Source organism: Bos indicus x Bos taurus, chromosome 18, assembly GCF_003369695.1.
Source record: "Bos indicus x Bos taurus breed Angus x Brahman F1 hybrid chromosome 18, Bos_hybrid_MaternalHap_v2.0, whole genome shotgun sequence".
Taxonomy (NCBI): Eukaryota; Metazoa; Chordata; class Mammalia; order Artiodactyla; family Bovidae; genus Bos; species Bos indicus x Bos taurus.
In genome coordinates this window covers 36482514-36503403 of record NC_040093.1, presented here as the reverse complement: position 1 = coordinate 36503403, position 20890 = coordinate 36482514, and the positions used below count along the sequence as shown (strand labels likewise).

The 20890-nt window shown below is 36.5% G+C and overlaps 1 protein-coding gene across 1 annotated transcript in view; it reads right to left on the bottom strand.

Annotated features, from left to right (window-relative positions):
* Positions 1-20890, bottom strand: part of CDH8 (cadherin 8) — a 409672-nt gene that overhangs the window by 4363 nt on the left and 384419 nt on the right. The window lies entirely within an intron of this gene.

The window sequence follows — 20890 nt, the reverse complement described above, 5'->3', positions numbered from 1 at the left end:
GTGGTTATACAAATAAGAATTAAATGAGAAGTCATAGGAGCAGGTGATCCATTTTTCATGTATTAATTATATGGAAATGTATACTGTTTATCTGGAGCAACCCTTAAGGACATTTAAGGGCATACTTCAGTTCAAAGTAGAACTGACTAGTGAGAAGTGATTGGTCCCATGGTAGCCCTATGAATCTCAAACTTTTACTCCCAAAATGAATTTCACCCCCAACTTTCTGTTGTCATTCATCCCTATGTCATGAACTGTAGCTATATATGCATATGTGTGTGTGTGTGTGTGTGTGTGTATATATATATATATGTCTGTTTTCTCATTTCAATTAATGACAGACAGAGGGCTATTCAGATGGGAACACTGATTATTTCATACTGATATTCAAGCCAAAAGCAAATAAACGTAACTTTGATTAATGTGTGCAGTACTATTTGGGCAAAGTGATTATTTCAGTGGGATTTTTTTCAAATATTGACAAGTTTGCAGACCCCAGAACATTTGTCTGCCTCACTGTTGCCTTTTAAGGCAGACATTCCAAACCATTGTTGTACAGTTCCTGGTCATGGATGTCCCAGTGATTTCTAGAATACTCAAATATATGAACAGATATTCCACTCAAATGATTTTTATGTAAATGTGTTAAATCTTCTGTACCATGTAGTACAGTGTGCGGTGCTATGCTGTGTTTAATTGCTCAGGTGTGTCTGACTCTGCAATCCCATGGACTATAGCCCACCAGGCTCCTCTGTCCATGGGGATTCTCCAGGCAAGATTAGTGGAGTGGATTGCCATGCCTCCTCCGGGGATCGAACCCAGGACTCCTGCATTGCAGGCAGATTTTTTACCATCTGAGCCACCAGGGAAGCCAATACCAGAATTCAAAAAATGTGACAGACATTCCTTAAAATAAATGGATAAATTATATTTGTCTTTGCTTTGTTTAAGATATATGCAGACCTACAGTGTCTTGATAGTAAGCAGTTAGAGAGAAAAAAAACTCTGTTAACATTTTTTTTTCTAAGTTATTTCTGATTGTATCTCATTATTTAGTAATTTGAAAAGTGAAAAGAGGTCTCTAGTGGAAGTAAGCAGTGATATTCCAAATGATCTAGTAATCTTTATTTCCATGACAGAAGGAAATGCCAGTAAGCTAAAAGCAGGAGAACATTATCTCAAAACAGATACCAAATATATAGCTGTGTGTGTTATATTTCCAGAAAGTGTGAGACAAGTTTGAGTACAGTTAATTAGTACAAGGAATATTTGTGGATGATTTCATATACCATAGTTCAAAACAGAAGATGGGAATTGTTCTTCAAGATGCAATTAATAAAATTACAATGGAGGCTTTTGTCTTTTTGTGGTTAACATTATTTATATGAAAAACTATCTTTGCATAGTCTCTCTTTAAACAATCTATAATGATAATTTAGAAACTGCAGCAGGAGTATTATTCATTGCAGAACAAAGCTATCTCCTTTATTACTTAGAAAAGCATTGACGAGTCTTAGACCTAACTCATTTTTTTCTTTTACTATTCCTGGTATCTGCATATGTTGCTCTCTTTCTATATAAAGAAAATTATTGACTAAGTAAAGGAAGTTCACGGGTCATTTATGATAACTTTCACCTGCTACCTCCAGGGAAAGTCAATTGCCTATTTGCCTATTAATATTTTTACCATATTTTCAGTTGGTATTTACATTTATTATTAATTATTTTATTAGGTCACATTGAATTGTCATTATTTCACACCCCCAAAAACCCACTGAATATTAGCAGTTTCACATACTTCAAATTCGGGTATTTGAAATACATATTTCTTTTAAATTGCATGTTGCAAATATGTTCAATAAAGTTCTGCTTTATTTATTTAAAACATATGATGCCTTTTCATTTTATTAAAATTTTAATCTCAATGTAGTCAATTTTACCAGTCTTTTTAATGATTAGTAATTTAGCCTTATTTTTTAAATTATTATTACGTAAAAATTACTTTTTTTAATATTGCCTTTCACATTTAAGCAATTGTATGGTATCGATATTTTTCTGTACTGATCATTGATTTTCCCAAGGTTAATTGTGGAGTAATTTATCTCTTACCCACTGACATTCAATTCTTAGTCCTCACAAATCAAAGCTTTGTATATCTTCATCCTTTTAGGCTCTCTATTATGTTCTAGTGCTCTGTTTTTCTAATCTTGTATCAATATTATGCTTTCTATGTATGAAAAATTTATAATAAATCATGATGTTTGTTTTTCCCATTATGTTCTTCTTTAGGAATATTTCAGTCATTCTTGCTTATTTGCTAATCTCTGACAAATGCAGAACAGATTACCAAGTTCCATGAACATTCCTGTAAGAGTTTTACTTGAAATTATATTAAGATGTAAATACATTAAGAAAATTGACAACTTTAGTCTTCTATATCAAGACTCTGGTTTTTTTATTTAATATATGTTAAAATGTTTTTATTTTAACTGCAAGAGATTTTCACATACTTCATTACACTTAGTATTTTATATATATACAGTTGCTTTAGTACTTATACCTTTTTAATATTATATTTTCATCTCATTGTTGCTAGTGTATAAAACATAACTTTTATATGTTGGATTTAATTTCAGTCACCCTTTAAAACATTTTTTTTTAACTTATAAGAATATATCTCAACACAGAGATACATATGAGGAGCATGATAATGTGGGGAATTCCACAGTGGAACTGGAATTACAGTTTATAAAATTTATAAAATAAAATTTAAGCAAACTAATGTCTCTGGAAATAGTTCTGGAGAAGGGCACCAAACAGAGAAACATTTATTCAGGAAGCATGGTACAGCCTGGTAGGAATGACTTGAGTATGGTGCTCCAACCAGAACCTGGTAGCTAGCTTCTTCACCCCTTCTCTCAGCTCTGCGAGGTGGAAACTGTACTCCAAATTGGTCCAGCCAAGAGCACACAGCTTCCTCCCTGCCACAGCTAGCAGTTGCAGGGCGGTGTCACCAGTTCTCACCCTGCTCCTATCTACCTCTTAATGGACTAGATTCTGAGTCGGTGTGGACAAGGCAGGGTTCCTTTCTTCCTTGCTGCCCCTGCTTGGGCAACAGAGGCTCTATCTTGGCAAGACTTCACGGGGAATACAGGGCTTCAGTTGTGCTTGCCCTGAATTATGACAATGGCTTCACAGTGGGAGAGCCAAGCCAAAAAGACTTGAGGCTACTGTACCCTCATGTCAAGTGCACAGCTCCTAAAGTAGAGGTGTCACTCAGAGAAAAACAGCACAGTCTCCAACTCAGCTTCAAAGCCAGTGGCTCAATGTTTTGCCTCAGTTGAGAAGTAGAGAACCTAGAAACCTAGAAACTAGAAAAGAGCTGGAGAGGAGCCAGCCTGGGTCAGAACAATTCTGAAACACTGAGGGAAATACCCTTCTGAAAGAGCCCACATTTGGTTGGATTAGGGATTTAGACGATTTCTGAATTAAGAACAATTTAGATGATTTCTGAATTAAGAACAATGCAGAAAGCATCTAGCAACTAGTGAAGTTTAACAACGTGGGTGTAGTCAAGGAAAGAGACAACTCTGCCAAAACCACTGCCATTGCTGGTGACTGACTGTGGGCAAAGCCAAGGCTGGGATCCCCTGAGGTGAAACATTAGAGGCTTAACGTTGCAGAGGGAAAACAGACCTCACTAAAATAATCCAGCCAGTTACTAAACAAATAAATGAACAAATTACAATAACATGCCTTGGCTGAAGGCTCAATATCCAGAGTTACTATAATATATTTTCTAAAAATGTCCAGTTTTCAACAAAAGATTATAAGACATTCAAAGAAACAAGAAAGCATGACCCATAAATGGGATAGGGATGGGAGGTAGGGAGCAGGTGGGAGCAGGTTTGCTCCATGAGAGCAAGCAAAAATCAAGTTAAACAAAGACTTCTAAGAAACCATTGTAAATGTGTTCAATGAGCTACCGTAAACCATTAAAGAACTATGGAGGCATGATGACAATCTCATATCATAGAGAATATAAATAAAGAGATAGACATTATTTTTTAAAAAGAACTTAATGGAAGCTATGGAGTTGAAAAGTACAGTAACTAAATGAAAAATTACAATAGCTAAACTGAATCTGAATTGGCAAAAGAAAGCATTAGTGAACTTGGAGATAGATCAATAGAAATTTTGCAAACTGTACTATATAGGGAAAAAAGAAAAATGAATAGAGCCCTAGAAATATATGGGACAAAATTAAGTCCACCAATGTACCTGCAATGAAAATACTTTCCTTGCAGAAAGGAAAAGAAAAAATCCTTGCAGAAAAGAAAGGAAAAGAAAAAATACAACAGAAAAACTTCAAAACTTTTTGGAAACATTAGTTTCCACTTTGAGAAACCAATAAAAATCAAGGTAGGTGGGAATGCAAACTAGTACAGCCACTATGGAGAACAGTGTGGAGATTCCTTAAAAAACTGGAAATAGAACTGCCTTATGATCCAGCAATCCCACTGCTGGGCATACACACTGAGGAAACCAGAAGAGAAAGAGTGACGTGTACCCCAATGTTCATCGCAGCACTGTTTATAATAGCCAGGACATGGAAGCAACCTAGATGTCCATCAGCAGATGAATGGATAAGAAAGCTGTGGTACATATACACAATGGAGTATTACTCAGCCATTAAAAAGAATACATTTGAATCAGTTCTAATGAGGTGGATGAAACTGGAGTTTATTATACAGAGTGAAGTAAGCCAGAGGGAAAAACACCAATACAGTATACTAACGCATATATATGGAATTTAGAAAGATGGTAACAATAACCCTGTGTACGAGACAGCAAAAGAGACACTGATGTATAGAACAGTCTTATGGACTCTGTGGGAGAGGGAGAGGGTGGTAAGATTTGGGAGAATGGCATTGAAACATGTAAAATATCATGTATGAAACGAGATGCCAGTCCAGGTTCGATGCACGATCCTGGATGCTTGGGGCTGGTGCACTGGGACGACCCAGAGGGATGGTGTGGGGAGGGAGGATGGAGGAGGGTTCAGGATGGGGAGCACGTGTATACCTGTGGCGGATTCATTTTGATATTTGGCAAAACTAATACAATTATGTAAAGTTTAAAAATAAAATTAAATTAAAAAATAATTTAAAAAAAATCAAGGTAAACACAAAGACACTCACAAAGAGACAGGAAAAAATACTGAAACTAAAAGACAAGAAGAATATTCTGAAAGCAAGAGAAAGTTGACTCATCACTTCCAAGGGAACCTCAATAAGATTAACAACTGAATTTTTATAGAAACAGTGGACCCAAGAAGAAAGAAGGTTAGCACATTTAAAATGCTCAAATCAAAACCTTTCACCCCAGGATCATATATTCAGCAAAACTGTCTTTCAAAAAGAATGAAATAGAGATATTCCCAGATAAACAAAAAATTGAGGGAATTTGTCACCAGAAGACATGTCTTAAAAGAAACAAGAAAGGAAGTTCTTCAGACTAAAAGCAAATAACAAATAACCCCAGATGGTAATTCAACTCCACACTAAAAACAAAGAACATCAGGAGAAGTAATTATGTAGTTATAGAAGACAGTATAAATGCATAGTTTTTCTCTTTTCTTAACTTTTAAAAAGCAACTGTATAAAACTGTGCATACATAACATATTGTTGAGCATATAATAACTAAGATTTCAAAAGCAATGATTTGGTATCCCAATATTATACTTTCAGTAATGGATAAAACAACTGCTGCTTAAGTCGCTTCAGTCGTGTCCGGCTCTGTGCAACCCCATAGACGGCAGCCCACCAGGCTCCCCCGTCCCGGGGATTCAAGAACACTGGAGTGGGTTGCCATTTCCTTCCCCAGTGCATGAAAGTGAAAAGTGAAAGTGAAGTCTCTCAGTCGTGTCCAACTCCTAGCGACCCCATGGACTGCAGCCTACCAGGCTCCTCCATCCATGGGATTTCCCAGGCAAGGATAAAAGGACTAGTCAGAAGTAAATAAGCAATAGAAGATTTGAACAACAGTATGAATCCACTATACCTAACATATTAATAGAATACTCCACCCAAAAACAACAGAATATTCTTCTCAAGCACACATGGAGCATTCTGCATTATGTATCATAGGCTAGGCCATAAAATGAACCCCCATAAATTTAAAAGGATATAAATAATACAAAATGCATTCTCTGACCATAAAAGGAATGAAATTAGATATCAATAACAGAAAATAATTGGAGGAAACTCACAAATATATGGAAATTAAACAATGTATTCCTCAATAACCAATGACTTAATAAAGAGATCAAAAGGAAAATTTTAAAAAAATATCAGACAACATAAGTGAAAATGCAGTCAATCAAAATTTAATGGATGTAGCTATAGCAGTGCTTAGAAGGATACTTACAGGGTTAAGGCCTATATGAATTTTCTCCTATCTTGCTATACTAACAAGAATCTCAAATACAATGTTTAATATAAGAAATTATGGTACACACTGTACCTTGTTCTTGATATTAAAAAAAGAGAAAATAGCTTTTGACTTTCAGCATTAAGATAACTGAAGGTGCTTATTTGAAGATACTGTTTATAAAAGTGTATTCTAGTTTGTTTTCAATTTAATTTTTTCTTTCATTTATTTGCTTCACAACGATGTAAAGCAGAAAAGTAGTCATATCAAGGACTTAGCTGTTTACTACCTCTAAAACTTGGCTTCAGTTATATTATTATGTTATTTAAAAACCTTCATTACAGTCCTTCATATGTAGATGCATTTCCATGTTATATCATCTTGTTATCTTGGAAACTTAACCTGCTCTATCCTATGGCTTCTTATCTTAATTATATTTACTGCATTTTTTTTCTTTTTGAGCATAACACATGTAAGAGGATAATACCTTGATAGTGACTTATCAGAGAAAACAGACATTTTATAAAACTGGAAAGTATATGAAACAAAAAAGATGAAATGATCGCTGCAAGTCCATAGACACATAACTAATGATGTTTTTTAAATTACATCTCTTGAAATTGAGTATATAGTTGCAGAGTTTGACAAATATAGAACAATATTTTGCCAAGATTTATTTAAGAAGAAAGTAGGCTCTTAAATTCTCTAGTGTGGACTAATATCCAGCTGGATAGATTAGTATCCAGCTGCTACCCATCTAGTGCAGTTGTGTTGCCTTGAGATAGAAACATAAAAACCTTATCACCTAGTTCTCTGATACTCTCAATAGGTGGAATATTCCCTAGTATTTTTCTCAGCTAGGGATTTTCTTGTTTCCTCAACCTTTTATAATGTTTTGCTTATGAGCCTTATACCAAGGAAGACGAGTAACTCCATTTTCAGAACCTTGCTTCATACTCCACACCCATTTGTTTCTGTTTATGACCAACTATTGAAGGAAAGATCATGAAAGGTGTTAAGGTGGACTAATAGCACCAGGCATACTTAAAATGACAATATGCCTTAGTAGTGGTATAGTTGGGTTCCTTTCTCCTTATCTGAGTAATACAAGGGACACACTAAATAAATAAAAGACCAGGTAAACAGTAGGTGCATAGACTTGCTTGCTTTCAGATAGCACATTGCAATTATGCCATTATGTATGAAATTTCTTTCAGATTTTGACAACAGAATAATTTTGAATACAAATAGCTACTTGAGGACTTCCTGGTGTCCAGTGGTTAGGACTCTGTGCACCCAATGCAGGGGGCCCAGGTTCAATCCCTGGTCGGGGAAAGAGATCCCACATGCTGCAACTAAGACCTGGCACAGACAAATACATAAATAAATACATTTTTTTAAAGTTACTTATATTCTTAGTTTTGCCAAGGTGTTATTCCAGAACACTTATAATTTTACTGGAAATTGCTAGAAGCTGTAACAAAGGCAGCCATCTTAAAATTAAGTTCTTAGAAGTTTTTGCAATAGTTTTGACTTTATAGAGACAAATAGATAATATTCAATACATTTGTGTATTATCTTGCTAGACTCTAAGCTCCTTGAGGGAGACTAACTAGCCTTTGTCACAGCTCTCCTCTCAGTCCCCAGCATGGGACTTGGTGCAGAACAAAGATGCTTATAACAACATTAGTCATATTGTTTAACCTACGTTTATTTGGTCTTGTCTCTCTTCTTTCTTTCTTTGTTCTAGCCCTCTTTTCTGAGTTAAGCATCTTCTGTCTTTAGGGCTTTTATATGTGCTCTTTTTTTTTTATGCCTGATAATCTCTCTATTCCTCCTTAGCCCTAATTTGAATTATTAATATTTAGGCAATCTTTATGTCTGTGCTTAAATATCACTTCTTTGGGAAAAATTTCCTTTACTAGTCATCCCCAATCTCCCCAGATAAATTAGTTATATAGTCTTCTAAAAACCTTTTCAATTTCATCAAAACACTCATCACAAAAAATGTTGTCATAATGGGTATATGATAGACCACTGGGGATACAGAAATGAACTAGGGAACTTCCAAGTAACAAATAACCAATTTAAGATGCATAATGAATACTCAGCAAATATTTGCTGAATAAATGAATAAGCAAGTAATCATTAGCCATATTTTGTGGGACTCATATTTATTTCCATTTATGTTATTTTGTCATAGAGGATTATATTATGGTTCAAATAAATCAGTGAGAAGGTTCAGTGTCAGGCTATTGGAAAGAATATATAGCCAGGGTCTTATATGGAAATTTAAGAGAAATATTGATGGTTTCCAAGTCTTTCCCTGGACCTGCCTCATATCCTGTAATATGAACAATAAACTGAGGATGCTTATATTCAAGTAGAGAAGACTCAGGGAGGAAGAAACATTGCTATAAAATATCTGAAACACCATCATTTAAAGAGGTATACACCAGAGTTCTGTTTTACTGAGTTGAAATTGGATGACTTAGTCCTACATTCAGGAAAGGGCTCCTAATCCAAGTAAGTATCTTCTCTGGTTTCTAGAAAGAATTTCCTCTTGATTCTTGATATTTGGTCTTTGAATCATTTGGAATTGGAAATCAAATGACCTTTCTTCAAAGGTACATTAGTACCCTTATAAGAAAAATTTCCTTTTGTAACTGAGTTAATAAATGTTTGTTATAGTCTGAACTTGTGTGGCTCAAGAATTCATATGTTGAAACCCTGACTCCACCCCCCACACCCCCACCATTGTGGCTGTCTTCAGGGATGGAGTTTTTAAGGAAGTTCACTTCAGTTCAGTTTGGTTCAGTCACTCAGTTGTGTCCGATTCTTTGCAACACAAGGACTTCAGCACGCCAGGCTTCCCTGTCCATCACCAACTCCTAGACTTTATTCAAACTCATGTCCATCGAGTCAGTGATGCCATCCAACCATCTCATTCTCTGTCATCCCCTTCTCCTCCCGCTGTTAATTTTTCCCAGCATCAGGGTCTTTTCAAATGAGTCAGCTCTTTGCATCAGGTGGCCAAAATATTGGAGTTTCAGCTTCAGCATCAGTTCTTCCAAGGAATATCCAGGACTGATTTCCTTCAGGATGGACTGGTTGGATCTCCTTGCAGTCCAAGGGACTCTCAAGAGTCTTCTCCAACACCACAGTTCAAAAGCATCAATTCTTCAGCACTCAGCTTTCTTCACAGTCCAACTTTCACATCCACGCATGACCACTGGAAAAACCATAGCCTTGACTAGATGAACCTTTGTTGGCAAAGTAATGTCTCTGCTTTTGAATGTGCTATCTAGGTTGGTCATAACTTTCCTTCCAAGGAGTAAGCATTTTTCATTTCATGGCTGCAGTCACCATCTGCAGTGATTTTGGAGCCCAAAAATATAAAGTCTGACACTGTTTCCCCATCTATTTCCCATGAAGTGATGGGACCAGATGCCATGATCTTAGTTTTCTGAATGTTGAGCTTTAAGCCAACTTTTTCACTCTCTTCTTTCACTTTCATCAAGAGGCTCTTTTTGTTCTTCACTTTCTGCCATAAGGGTGGTGTCATCTGCATATCTGAGCTTATTGATATTTCTCCCGGCAATCTTGATTCCAGCTTGTGCTTCCTCCAGCCCAGCATTTCTCATATGTACTCTGCATATAAGTTAAATAAGCAGGGTGACAATATACAGCCTTGACGTACTCCTTTTCCTATTTGGAACCAGTCTGTTGTTCCATGTCCAGTTCAAACTGTTGCTTCGTGACCTGCATACAGATTTCTCAACGGGCAGGTCAGGTGGTCGGGTATTCCCATCTCTTTCAGAATTTTCCACAGTTTCTTGTGATTCACACAGTCAAAGTTGTTGGCATAGTCCATAAAGCAGAAGTAGATGTTTTTCTAGAACTCTCTGGCTTTTCAATGATGCAATGGATGTTGGCAATTTGATCTCTGGTTCCTCTGCCTTTTCTAAAAGAAGCTTGAACATCTGGAAGTTCACAGTTCATGTATTTCTGAAGCCTGGCTTGGAAAATTCTGAGCATTACTTTACTAGCATGTGAGATGAAGGAAGTAAATAAGGTTAAAGAAGTTTATAAGAGTGGGTCCTGATCCTGTAGGATGGTGTCTACAGAATATAGAGATGTCAGAGAGCTCTTTCTCTATCCATGATGAAACAAAGAAAAGGTCATGAGAATGTATAGGGAGATGGTGACCATCTATAACCAGTTTAAAAAAAAGGGTTCAGGATGAGTCCTATCTTGCCTACACTTTGATCTTGGACTTCCTATCCTCTGGGACTGTAAGAAAACTGTGTTGTTGAAGCCACCAGTCTGAAGTATTTTGCTGTAGCAGGCTTGCTGCTGCTGCTGCTTCTACTGCTTAAGTCGCTTCAGTCGTGTCTGATTCTGTGCGAACCCATAGACGGCCTCCCATCAGGCTCCCTCGTCCCTGGGATTCTCCAGGCAAGAACACGAGTGGGTTGCCATTTCCTTCTCCAATGCATGAAAGTGCAAAGTGAAAATGAAGTTGCTCAGTCGTGTCCGATTCTTAGCGACCTCATTGACTGGCTACCTAGATAATGCTATAGTCACTTATTAGTTCTATATGCATATTCCTTCCTTTCTTCCTCTTTTCTCCTTCCCTCCTCCCTCCCTCCCTCCCTTCTGTTTATTTTCTTTGCGTTTTAATAAAACAATAGTGGCCATTATTATTGTTTGTATTATTTAAATATCCCATTTCTCTCTACATTGTCTTTTTCTTCAGATAAATTAAAGCTGGCAAACCTAAATTCTCTATTTGTTTCAGGGTAGTTTATCTGTTATTGTTGCCCTGATGCAGAAAGTTTACTTTGGTCTAGGTCCCCTTTATTTGAAATCATAGAATTATAGCTATTGTTCATCCTGTTAGATACAAGCCTAAGCAACAAGGAGCCAGAGTTAATGAAGGCACTTGCCAGACAAATGTTTATGACAAAGGAATAGATGAAAAGAAGATCAGTAGATATTATGCCTTTTTGAGAAATGTCTCCTGTTATTTTACTTGCAAATTTAATTCATTTTTTCTTGATCAAATCAAATGGAATGGAAATGGCAAGAAGGCCAAAACCAAGGGAAAATGGTGCTCTGCTCAGTAGGTATGGACAAGAGATTTAATTAGGTTCCTAGCACTGTATTGTGTCTGTTTATTTCTAAAAACCTAGCAAAGCAATAAAGATACCAAATCCATTGGTTTCAACATAGTAGATATATGCCTATATAGTGTATAATACCTAGGAATATGATGCATAGATGATAGCATTTCCACTGCATTTATGTATTTTTACTTCAAACACTAAGTTTGGTTGGAAACAATCAGACTGTAGTGAATTGATAAAAATTTAGACTCTGTGAAGCCAGTCTCCTCCAGTACCTTTATAATTTTCTACATACCAATACACCACGTGTGCCACATGCAACTGGATATTCTGAGTCACCTAATTAGATCATTGGTCATTCTTCCCCCTCCCCGACCCTCGCCTTTTTTTTTCCTCATTAGATCATTCACCATGCCACCTGATGTCAATAATCTCAATGTTTATATGAATGTTGCATGTTCAGTTGCTCAGTTGTGTCTGAATGTTGATTCATTTCCAAATCTCCTGTGTGTGTGTTAAGTTGCTTCAGTCATGTCTGACTGTTTGTGGCCACATGGACTGTAGCCTGCCAGGCTCCTCTGTCCATGGGATTTTCCAGGTAAGAATACTGGAGTGGGTTGCCATTTCCGTCTCCATCCAAATCTCCTAATATTTGATAATAAAGTATATATATCTAGCCATAAAATATTGACCAAGGTTAACTTTGACTTTAGAAAAACTATCACTGAATTCTTTTAGAAGTTCCTAGACTAATTCCAAAGATAATGTTTAGTCAACATTTTGCAATTACATATATAAAAAGTTGGCACTTTTTTTAACAGAAAAAAACACACTTATTTCTCTATAACCATGCACTACAATTCTATAAATATTTGCAAAATTAACATCTGGCAAAAAAAAAAAAAAAATCTGGCAAATGAAATGTACAGAGGATGGGCTGTGATTTTTACTTTACAAAAGTTAGGATTTGTTAAAGTAATCTATGAAATTTAAGCATATTCCAAAATTCTTTAAGAAGCTACATACACTGTTTGGGGCGGGGGGCGGGGGGTTGTGGCTGTGCTGGATCTCCATTGCTGCGTGGGCTTTTCTCTAGTTGTGGCAAGAGTGGGTTACTCTCTTGTTATGATGGAAGGGGTTCAGTAGTTATGGCACATGGACTCAGTAGTTGCGGCTCCTGGACTCTAGAGCACAGGCTCAAGAGTTGTGGCTCGGGCTTAGTTGCTCTGTGGCGTGGGGATCAGAGATTGAACATCTGTCTCCCGCACTGGCAGGCGAGTTCTTTACGCTAAGCCACCAGGGAAGCCCTACATATACTGTTTCTAAATGGATAATATCAAAGGAAATTTTTTCTTAGACATCTGAAGATGGTGTTTAGTATAGTGGTCTGAATGGTGACCCCCAAGGAGACATGTTTATGTCCTTTTCCTTGGAATTTCTAAATGTTACCTTACTTGAAAAAGGGTTTTTGCAGATGCAATCAAGTTGGCAATCTTAAAATGAAGTTTATCTGGGATTACCCAATGGGTCCTAAATCCAATAACATGCATCTTTATAAGAAAGTTTGTTAACATGTGTCCTTATAAGAGTAAGTCAGAGGGAGACTTAACACAGAGAAGAGGAAGAGAGAATGTGACCACAGAGGCAGATGTGGACATGTGGCCACAACCGTGGAATGCCTGCAGTGAATAGAAGCTGAGGAGAATGAATTCTCCTCTAGAGTCTCTAAAAAGACTGTGATGCTGCTAACACCTTGATATCAGATTTCTGGCTCCTACACTGGGAAAGAATGCATCTCTGTTGTTTTAAGCTTCTTAGTTTGTGATTATTTGTTATGGCAGCCCTAGGAAACTAATATAATCAATAAGTCTGATGAACTATTATTGACAGAGGCAAGGAAGGCATTCTTATGTCCATTAAACAAATGATAAACAAGTTTTTTGAATAATAAAATCATTTACTCAAGGTTTCTCAGCTGACTGTTAAGAATTACTACCAAGTCCAACGTATTTCTACACTTCCTCTATCATCTTAGCAAAAGTCCCCTAAAGAAGGAAGTAGAAATGGGCTCTAAGAAGGCTATATTAAAGCTCAAGGATAAGATAAAGAGAAAGTGTGCCAAGGGCAGTTTTTCCAATCCATGACACCTTTATCAGAGACAAGGGGAAAATTAAGTGGTCAAGGCCACAGTTAGGCAGGAATATAGTATTTTACAGCATTAAAAAGTATTTAGTACAACACTTTATGGGCTTTCCTGGTAGCTCAAATGGTAAAGAATCTACCTGCAATGCAGGAGACCCAAGTTTGATCCCTGAGTCAGGAAGATTACTTGGAGAAGGAAATGGCTACTCACTCCAGTATTCTTGCCTGGAAAATTCCACAGACAGAGGAGCCTGGTGAGCTGCAGTCCGAGGGATCTCAAAGAGTCGGACATGACTGAGTGACAACACTATATAGATCTAAATCCTGTATCTTGAGAGTCAACATAACATAGCATGGCATCACAGGACCTTGAATTAATTAAGAAATAATCACTTTTGGTGCTGGAGAGGAATGCAAATATCTCAGTGTCCAAGTTCCATGCTAGATACAGTCACACAGCCCAAAGTCCTCTGAGTTTGATTTTTCTCCTGCACCTAATTTGCATTCTTGCTCTTATTCAAACTGTTCCATGTACCTCATGCAGATCCCTTAGTGCTAAGAGGAAAGGCAAATTTATCTCACTCTAGGCATTAGGAAATGAGAGATGAAGATTAATATTACCTTCATTTTATCTGAGGAATACCTGCATTAACTAACCCACAAAAGTAAAAAACTATACCAAAACCCAATTTCTATTTTGTTTGAATGAAAATTTTTAAAGCTTTTATAAATATCAACAGATCTGGAAAATAATATTTCTAATTTACTTGGATTTATGCAGAATTGAAAAATGTAATAATATTTTTTAAAGTGTACATCTACTTAGGGAAGAAACAAAAACAAAATAAGAAATAACAAGGCACTTAGTGGAGCTGTGACCTTTTCAGAAATCAACCTAACAGTGGTTAAAAATCCAGACAATAGCACTGTCAGGAGAATGATTTTTCCACCACATCTTGATTGAATAGTTATCTCTAAATATTTAAGAAACTGAGAGATTAATTCATTTTGCACTGGAGCTAATAAATTTGTGCTCATTAACACACTAAATATATAGGGTAGTTGGACCAGGAAGTAAGACGGCTTTAAAATAGCAGTTAAAGTGAAGCATGCATTGTGTATAAGATACTGAAATCATTACACGTAGTGACTGGAGAGATGAGGATATAAAAGAAAGGAAGTACCAAAAGTAGTTTGTATTCTAAATCACCTGCTTTGATTTGAAGGAGGTTAAGCATTCCTAGATAGCATATTGAAAAGCAGAGACATTACTTTGCCAACAAAGGTCCGTCTAGGCAAGGCTATGGTTTTTCCTGTGCTCATGTATGGATGTGAGATTTGGACTATAAAGAAAGCTGAGCGCCAAAGAATTGATGCTTTTGAACTGTGGTGTTGGAGAAGACTCTTGAGAGTCCCTTGGACTGCAAGGAGATCCAACCAGTCCATTCTGAAGGAGATCAGCCCTGGGATTTCTTTGGAAGGAATGATGCTAAAGCTGAAACTCCAGTACTTTGGCCACCTCATGCGAAGAGTTGACTCATTGGAAAAGACTCTGATGCTTGGAGGGATTGGGGGCAGGAGGAGAAGGGGACAACAGAGGATGAGATGGCTGGATGGCATCACCAACTCAATGGATGTGAGTTTGAGTGAACTCCAGGAGTTGGTGATGGACAGGGAGGCCTGGCATGCTGTGATTCATGGGGTCGCAAAGAGTTGGACACAACTGAGCGACTGAACTGAACTGAACTGAAGCATTCCTAGAAATTGTCACTTTGTTAGATACCATCATTTTCTTGAAGATTTTGAATTTGCACATATGAAAATAAGACATAATGTGAAAGTCACCGAAAACGGTACAAATCCATTTTCCTTTGCCTTCACCCATGCCTCCATCTTGAAGTCTTTCAAATCCACACTGACACATTCAGTTCATTCTGTCCTCAGTTATTCAGTTCCTATTATATCCAAGACATCGCTGTGAGAGGAAAGTCTTCTTGGGCACATATTCACCCAGCATGCTGCAATGCAGTCAGGGGTGATGGTTCTGTCTCACCAGCTGGAAGATCCTTGAATGCAGAGATTTTGTCTAAAGTGAATATCTCCTGTTGTCTACCACATGTGTCACATATGGCAGTCTCCGTGGTGAGATTTTAATGAATCTTTGTTGAATGAATAAATGGATAGGTTTGTTGTTGTTATTGTTGTTTATGATTACTGATCTCAAGGAACATCTAACTCAGAGGGGAGAGAAAATAGAATGTTAATAGCAAGTTAAAATGTGAGTCAGCTGATGATCATTCTCTAACCTTGATCCCTGTCCTTTGATCTCACTCCTGTATCCCCTGTGGTCCTCTATGCCATCTGTGGTTGGTGTTGTTTAGTCGCTAAGTCGTGTCCGAATCTTTTGTGATCCTATGGACTGTATAGCCCACTAGGCTCCTCTGTCCATGGGATTTCCCAGGCAAGAATACTGGAGTGGGTTGCCATTTCCTTTTCCAGGGGATCTTCCCCAAATAGGGATTGAACCCGTGTCTCCTGCATTGCCATCTGTACCTTTCATCATAGACACAAATGAAAGAGGCTTTAAGGAAAGAGTAGAATGTGAACTGGGTTTGGATGCAAGGGCTGGTTTGTTAAATGGCAGAAGTACAGAGGACAACATTGCCTCTTGTCCCTATAATTACCATTTTTCTGTTCCATAGCATTCTGTTCTCAAGCTTTTTTTCTAACTTCTTCATGATTTTATTTGAATCCCCTTCACTTACCTGATTTCAGACAATATTTATTGTATTGGTACCTGATTTACCAGATAATATTTATCTAAAATATTAGCCCTATGCCTCCTCTGCTTACCTACTGGGTACATCTACTTGGATGGTCATTATCACAAATTCAGTCTATCAATCATGGAACTAATAACATGCAGTGCCCATTCTTCTCCATTTCCAAAAATCTGTTTCTTGATCACATTTCTCATATCAGTTTTGTGGCTATGTAATTTTATATACATCTTCTCCCTTGTATCTGATAACTTCACATCTTCCTCTGTTAATGTGGGGAAAGTTCTGATTCACTAATCAGCTGAAAACTGATAATTTCCTTTATGAAGGAAGCAACAGAAACAAACAGAATCCTGAGGATTCTTGGCCTATCTAATTCAGAGATGTAATGGAGATTTGATTATAAAGTAAATGCAAAGCAAATATAGTGGTTTTAGTTTGTTGAACAAATACTAACAGTCATCAGTGAATATGAGTAAGTCAGGGTGTTACAAGAGACCCAGAATGCAAAGCAGTTCTTTGAAAGTCCAAGATATACCCAGTCCTACATAAATAGAATGCAATGAGAGGATCATATGTCACTAATGTTACATATATTATTACATTAATTTTGAAAGTAAAGTGTCTATTATATACTAGATTCTGATATATTTTGTTCATCTTAACATTCTAAATTCAAGCCTTTTCATTTATTTATTTTTGATATGGATGATTTTTAAATTATTTATTGAGTTTGTTACAATACTGTCTCTGTTTTATGTTTCTCTTTCTTGGCCTTGTGGCATGTGGGCTCTTTATCTCCCCAACCAGGGATCAAACCTATTCCCCTGCAATGGAAGGTGAAGTCTTAACCACTGGACTGCTAGGAAAGTCCCCAACCTTTTTAATGATCTGAGCAAATATTCACACAAACAGAAGCCAACTGAAAATTTCAGATACAAATAGATAGCTGGGCATGTTAAAAATGCATATTCTTGGGTTTTACTGTAAATGAACTGAATGAGAATTTCTGGGGCTAGGCCCTGGACATCTGCATTTCAAACAAATTTTGTTTGCATAAAAATCTCCTGAGATGCCTGAGAGCCATTCTACTCTGTTCCTCCCTTAGGTGTGAGCAGTGGTTAATGGCTTGGCCAAGCCTTCAGAGGCTCCACTGGGGAAGCTATTATGCTCTCGGTTCTGTAATCCAGCAGGGGCAGTGGCTGATAGCAACTTTCCTGCATAATTCCTTCTTTTCTGGTTTAGTGGTAAAATAGCTGCTAAAAAAGAAGGGAAATGATGCAAGAAAATGTGGCATCCTACAGCGAGCTGAAGTCCAGTGTTTGTTGTTGAATCATTTTAAAGTTTAATAAGTTATATCAAAATAGCTTGGCTAAACATATATCTTTGGGCAGAAGTCTTAATATACAGTGAAGGCAAGAGGATGGAAGGCAGTCATGTAGATAAAATTATCATGCAAGTAGTGGTCACATTATCATTCCTCCCAGATTGCTGAGAATGGCACGTGCTTTTGAATCTTAAAATCCATGCTCTTTATAGTCTTGGAAATAGTACTGTTTTGATCATACAAAAATGACTTTACATTAAAGGTCAAACTGATTTGCTTTTCCTCAAATTCACCCACATATTAACAGGTTAAAATACAGATGGCGAGAGCAGAAATAAAATGATCGAAGAAAAAGATACCTGTGTAGGTCACCCTTATGATTGAAATAGGAATCACATCAGACTCATTCAAACTCTTTTTATTGAAAATGTAATCTGATAAAATTCCCTATTGTTATACACTGTGGAGAAATCTGAATACATTTTCAAGTCATGCATGATTTCATTTTAATACTTTCTTTTCAAATAAAAGGAATTTTTGATGAGTCTTTTAAAATATTCTCAAGATGATATTTGATTTTCCAAGCTTACCACCCCCACTGACAATAAATGTATGGTATTTCCTGAGAGTGAGCAGTGATATAGAGATCTCCACCATTGGATTCTCCAATTTTGGAATCTTAAGGGGAATGCTTAACAAATAAAGAGACTTATAAGGGAATTTGTTCTCTTTTTAACACTCTAATTCCTGAAAAGTTTATATTAGGTGCAATTTCTTTAGGATGTGTAGTTCAGAATGTTGTATTAATGTTTGGGCTCTGGAATCATTTCCTAATTGTGTTTCCATCCTAATTTTATTTCTTACCTGATTGCATGTTAAAATAATTTCCCCAAAGTCATAGCAGGTACTCTTATTGTGCCCAAACTGCTAATTAAGGGACTGAGGGTCAGGAGGTGTTTGAGGAGTAAATGTGAATTTTCATGTAAAGTACATTTTCAAGTTCTAAAGTGTGCAGTGTTTAATGAAACTTAAAACAATAGTCATTATTATTCATATATGTAAGATTATCACTTTAGCTTTGAAATAAAGCAAAGCATGCAATCTTTTAAGAATATTTGGATTTTATACTTTTATACTTTCCAATGAATTTCTATTTGAAAGCATCAAAGGTAAAATACAAACTAAATTATAAAGTAAAATATAAGGTAAAAAAAGGAGAAAATATGTGTTAAGTAGAGTACAACTACTTAAAAGTGTTTATTATAGGTCAATTATATGTCAATAAAGATGACTTTTAAAAATCTAACATTTAATTTAAAACATCTGCCATCTCTAGTCTTAGTTTTGCTTCCATCTTTGGAAGACAGCCCTCCAAAAGTAGGATATAATTGTCTTTTGTCTCTAACATTTTGTCTCTAACATCTCTTTCTGTCAAGTATTTGCTATATGTAATTCTGTCCATGGAACACAGGAATCAAAGAAAAGGGCATAATCTTGCAGGGTTAATATAGGTATAATTTGTCGCTGATGCCCTAAGAAAGGAAGACAGAAAGTGCTAGTACTTTTACTTACTGGGATTTTTCATATGTTCTTCATTCTCCCACTGGGAACCTCAACTTTTTTTTTTTTTAACCTCCAACTTTAACTCATCTGATGCAAAAAAAAAAAAAAAAACTTTCCCTAAAAAATCTCCAGTTCAGCTCTTTGGTTTACCTTATTTGGGTCCTTCAGTCTTTCTAGGACTAAGTTTTTTTGTTTTTTTTTTTAAGATGATCCCACATTTGGTTGCCCTGTTATGCCAATTAGAAACTGGTACCACCTGTCAGTGGATAAATGACAATAACACATTTAGAAAATTAAAAATAGAATTGGCTATCAAAACATAGTTGAGATGAAAGGTTAGCCTATATCAGTTTTGCTGACAAGTGCTCAGTCATGTCCAACTCTTTACAATCTCATGGACTGTAGACTGCCAGATTCCTCTGTCCATGGGATTTTTCCAGGCAAGAATACAGGAGTGGGTTGCCATTTCCTTCTCCAAGGGATCTTCCAAACCCAGGGATCGAACTCACATCTCTTGTGTCTAATGAATTGGCAGGCGGATTCCTTACCACTCGTGCCACCTGGGAAGCCTTCTATATCAGCAAACCTATTCATCATTTGAAGGTGATAGAATTGTTCTAAAATTAGATAGTGGTGATAGAGGCACAACTTTGTAAATTTACTAAAAAATCCCTTAAATTTCACCATAAAATAAGTGAGTTTTATGAAATGTAATCTGTGTCTCAAAAGGCCATTTTAAAACTTTGAAAAATAAAAAGGATATTGTCACATTTGAGCATTCATATTGAGAGAGCTGCATATCCTTTAAAGATTGGAAGAGCAGTTGCAAAGTCAGCCTCATGACCTTAAGGCCAATGCACAGAATGTTTCTTTGAGCAATACTGTGCATGGATTGACAGCTGACAGCATTTGGCTCCTAAACTTAGGTGTCCTCTACGGTAATCTGGATGATCCTACCAGTATGCATAATGCTTTGCAAAAACTGTAGAAACTTTCACTGAATCTCTGGAAAAATAATCTCTCCAAGTAAAGAAGGATAAGCTTCTGAAGATATTCCACATTTTGAAAAATAGATATTCACACCACTCGATAAGTAGATCCTGCTGTTTAACTTGCTTTTCTATAACAGAAAAGAGCTTATTTCAGTCTTTTGTGTGTGTGTATGGAAAGTGAAATCTAAGCCAATCTTCTGAAAAGAGTTAAAGCATTTTCCTTTTACAAGAAGCCATTTAAGACTAAAAACAGTTTCTATGGACATTTAACAGCTCATTAATTTTTTGTGATCAGAAGCAATGAGAGTTTATTTATTAGGAAAACTAGTAATTTTATTTTATTTTTTTTAATGTTAGATGGAAGATATTAAAAGTCTAAGGATAAATGAAATTGGTTCAAAAAGACTCCCGAGAGATGTCATATATGAATTTTCTGCTAATTGCTCTGCATTCTTACTTTTAAACACTCATTTGCCAAGATCTCAATACCCAGGGCAATATGTAGAAGCAATGCTTAAAATTCT